Consider the following 4500-nt stretch of genomic DNA (forward strand, 5'->3'; position numbering starts at 1 on the left):
CACCCCAAAAACACCCAAAAACACCCCAAAACACCCAAATACACCCAAAAACACCCAAAAAACGCTTTTTTTCCCCCAAAAAAAAGCCCAAGGGGGGGGCACAACCCCCCTTTAACCCCCACCCCCTTTAAGCCCCACCCCCATTTAAGCCCCTCCCCCTTTAAGCCCATCCCCAATTTAAGCCCCGCCCCCCTTTAAGCCCCACCCCCATTGAGCTCTATGGGGAGGGGGGAGGGGCGCTTCGCCTTATGGGGGGGGAGGGGTTGGAAGGGGAGGGGGGGTGGGGGAGGGGTTTTTTGGGGGGGGGTCCTCGCCCCTCCCCCTCCCCCTCCCCCCCAACAAAAAAAACGGTTTAAAAAAAAAAAAAATTTTTGTCGTCGTGAGAAAAAAAAATAAAAAAAAATTTCAAAAAAAAAAAAAAAAATTCAAAAAAAATAAAATTCCCGGGGAAAAAAGGAGAAAAAAATAAAAAAAAATTTAAAAAAAATAAAAAGGGGCGGGGGGGGGGGGGGGGAAATGGGAAAAAAAACCACAAAAAACTTCATTAAAAGTGAAAGTGATGACGTCAGCAGGTGAACGTGAATGGGGGGAGGGGAGAACGGGGCTGAAGGGGGGGTAAAAAGGGGGGGGTTGGGGGGGTGGGGTGGTTTTGGGGTGGTTTTGGGGGGGTTTTGGGTGGTTTTGGGGGGATTTTGGGGTGGTTTTGGGGGTGGTTGGGGGAGGGTTGGGGTGGTGATATTGGCATGATTTGGGGTGGTTTTGGGGTGATTTGGGGTGGTTTTGGGGTGGTTTTGGGGTGAATTGGGGTGATTTTGGGATGGTTTTGGGGTGGGATTTGGGGGTGATTTTGTGTGTTTTTGGGGTGATTTTGTGTGGTTTTTTGGGGGTGGTTTTGGGGGTTATTTTTGGGGTGGTTTTTGGGTGGTTTTGAGGTGTTTTTGGAGTGATTTGGGGTGACTTTTGGGGTGGTTTTGGGGGTGGTTTTGGGGTGATTTTGGGGGTGAATCATTTGGGGGTGGTTTTGGGGTGGTTTTGAGGTGTTTTTGGAGTGATTTTGGGGTGGTTTTGGGGTGATCTTGGGGAGATTTTGGGGTGGTTTTGGGGTGATTTTGGGATGGTTTGGGGTGGTTTTGGGGTGTTTTTGGGGGTGTTTTTGGGGTGGTTTTGGGATGATTTGGGGTGTTTGGGGGTGGTTTGCGGCTGTTTTGGGGTGGTTTTGATGCGGTTTGGGGCTGTTTTGGGGGTGTTGGGGTGATTTGGGCGGTTATGTTGGCTGTTTTGGGGGGATTTCAGGCCGATTTGGTGGTGTTTGGGGACTGATTTGGGAGTGATTTTGGGGGTGTTTTGGGGTGATTTGGGGTGGTTTTAGGGTGTTTTAGGGGTCTTTTGACCTGATTCGGGGGTGATTTTGGGGGTTAATTTGGGGTGATTTGGGGCTCTTTTGGGGCTGATTTTGGGGTGGTTGCAGGTGATTTTGGGGTGTTTTGGGGCTGCTTTTGGGGTGATTTGGAGGCTTTGGGGGAGGTATTTTAGGGTTTATTTGGGGTGTTTGGGTTTTTTTCGGGGGTGAATTTGGGGTGATTTGAGGGGATTTTGGGCAGGTTTGGGGTGGTTTTGGAATGATATTGGGGTGGTTTTGGGGTGGTTTTGGGTGTGAATTTGGGGTGATTTGAGGGGATTTTGGGCAGGTTTGGGGTGGTTTTGGAGTGATTTTGAGGTGGTTTTGGGTTGATTTTGGGGTGGTTTGGGGGGGATTTTGGGGTGGTTTTTGCGTGATTATGGGCTGACCCATAGAGCCTGACCCATAGCGCCTGACCCATGGGGCTGACCTATAGAGCCTGACCCATAGAGCCTGACCCATGGGGCTGACCCATAGAGCCTGACCCATAGCGCCTGACCCATAGGTCCTGACCCATAGATCCTGACCCATAGAGCCTGACCCATAGCGCCTGACCCATGGGGCTGACCTATAGAGCCTGACCCATAGCGCCTGACCCATGGGGCTGACCTATAGAGCCTGACCCATAGCGCCTGACCCATAGGTCCTGACCCATAGATCCTGACCCATAGAGCCTGACCCATAGGTCCTGACCCATAGAGCCATAGGGTCTATGGGGCAATGGGGGGCAATGGGGGGCGCTGTTGCCATTGGGACCACATAGCCCCGCCCCCCCCTTCCCCGGCTGCCGCGCGGGGCATGATGGGAGCCCCATAGGAGCCCCATTGGAACCCCATAGAAGCCCATAGGAGCCCCATAGCAGCCCCATAGAAGCCCCGTAGGAACCCCATAGGAGCCCCATAAGGGCCCCATAGGAGCCCCATAGGAGCCCCATAGGAGCCCCATAAGGGCCCCATAGCAGCCCCATAGAAGCCCCATATGAACCCCATAGGAGCCATATAGAAGCCCCATAGGAGCCCCATAGGGGCCCATAGGAACCACATAGAAGCCCCATAGGAACCCCATTGGAGCCCCATAGAAGCCCCATAGCAGCCCCGTAGGAACCCCACAGAACCCCCATAGGGGCCCCATAAAAGCTCATAGAAGCCCCATCGAAACCCCATAAAAGCCCCATGGGAGCCCCAAAAGACAGATAGGGGCCCCATAAGAGCCCCATTGCAGCCCCATAGCAGCCCCATAGAAGCCCCATAGAAGCCAATAGCAGCCCCATAGGATACCCACAGAAGCCCCATAGAAGCCCCATAGGAACCCCCATAGCATCCCCATAGGAGCACCATAGGAGCACCATAGAAGACCCATAGCAGCCCCATAACAGCCCCATAGAAGCCCCATAGAAGCCAATAGCAGCCCCATAGAAGCCACATAGAAGACCCATAGGAACCCCCATAGCAGCCCCATAGCAGCCCCAAAGGAGCCCCATAGAAGGCCCACAGCAAGCCCATAGGAGCCCCATAGAAACCCCATAGGAGCCCCATAGAAGCCCCATAGGAGCCCCAGCGCAGCCCCATAGGAGCCCCATAGAAGCCCCACAGGAAGCCCATAGGAGCCCCATAGAAACCCCATAGGAGCCCCATAGGAACCCCATAGGAGCCCCATAGAAACCCCATAGGAGCCCCATAGAAACCCCATAGGAGCCCCACAAGAGCTGCACAGAAGCCCCAGAGGAGCCCCATAGAAGCCCTATAGAAGCCAATAGCAGCCCCATAGGATACCCACAGAAGCCCCATAGCAGCCCCACAGGAGCCCCATAGGACCCCATAGAAGCCTCATAGGAACCCCATAGGAGCCCCATAGAAGCCCCATAAGAAGCCCATAGAAGCCCCATAGGCGCTCCATAGAAGCCCCATAGAACCCCCATAGGAGCCCCATAGAAGCCCCATAGGAATCCCATAGCAGCCCCATAGCAGCCCCATAGAAGCCCCATAGGAGCCCCATAGCAGCCCCATAGGAACCCCATAGCAGCCCCATAGAAGCCCCATAGGAACCCCATAGCAGCCCCATAGCAGCCCCATAGCAGCCCCATAGCAGCCCCATAGCAGCCCCATAGGAACCCCATAGCAGCCCCATAGGAACCCCATAGCATCCCCATAGCAGCCCCATAGCAGCCCCATAGCAGCCCCATAGGAACCCCAGAGCAACCCCATAGCATCCCCATAGCATCCCCATAGCAGCCCCATAGGAACCCCATAGGAACCCCATAGCAGCCCCATAGCAGCCCCATAGCAGCCCCATAGCATCCCCATAGCATCCCCATAGCAGCCCCATAGAAGCCCCATAGCAGCCCCATAGGAACCCCAGAGCAGCCCCATAGGAACCCCATAGCAGCCCCATAGCAGCTCGATGACAGCAGCCCCATAGCAGCTCGATGACAGCTGCCCCATAGCAGCCCCATAGCAGCTCGATGACAGCTGCCCCATAGCAGCCCCATAGCAGCAGCCCCATAGCAGCCCCATAGCAGCCCCATAGCAGCCCCATAGCAGCCCCATAGCAGCCCCATAGGTCATTGGGGGTGGGGGGAGGGGGTGGGGGTGGGGGGAGGGGCGGCAGCGGCCCCTCTCCATCTTCCCATTAACGTTAATGGGCAGGTCCCGCCCCGCCCCCACCGCCCATCACCCGCCGCTGATGGAGATGGATGGGACCTGGGGCTGGGGGGGGGAGGGGGGGGATGGGAGCTATGGGGGGGATGGGGGCTATGGGGGTATGGGGGCTATGGGGGGTGTAGGGGGTATGGGGTCTATGGGGTCTATGGGGGCTATGGGGGGGATGGGGGGGGATGGGGCTTATGGGGGTTATAGGGGTATGGGGGGTATAGGGGCTATGGGGGGGATGGGGGGTATGGGGGGTATGGGGGGTATGGGGGGTTATAGGGGGGATGGGGGGGATGGGGCGCTATGGGGAGCTATGGGGGGGATGGGGGGTATGGGGGGTATGGGGGGTGTAGGGGGGATGGGGGCTATGGGGGCTATGGGGCGCTATGGGGGGTGCAGGGGGTATAGGGGCTATGGGGGGTATGGGGGCTCTAGGGGCTGTTGGAGCTATGG

Source organism: Pezoporus occidentalis, unplaced genomic scaffold (assembly GCF_034315485.1).
Source record: "Pezoporus occidentalis ecotype Australia unplaced genomic scaffold, CSIRO_AGI_Poc_V1 ctg533, whole genome shotgun sequence".
NCBI lineage: Eukaryota > Metazoa > Chordata > Aves > Psittaciformes > Psittacidae > Pezoporus > Pezoporus occidentalis.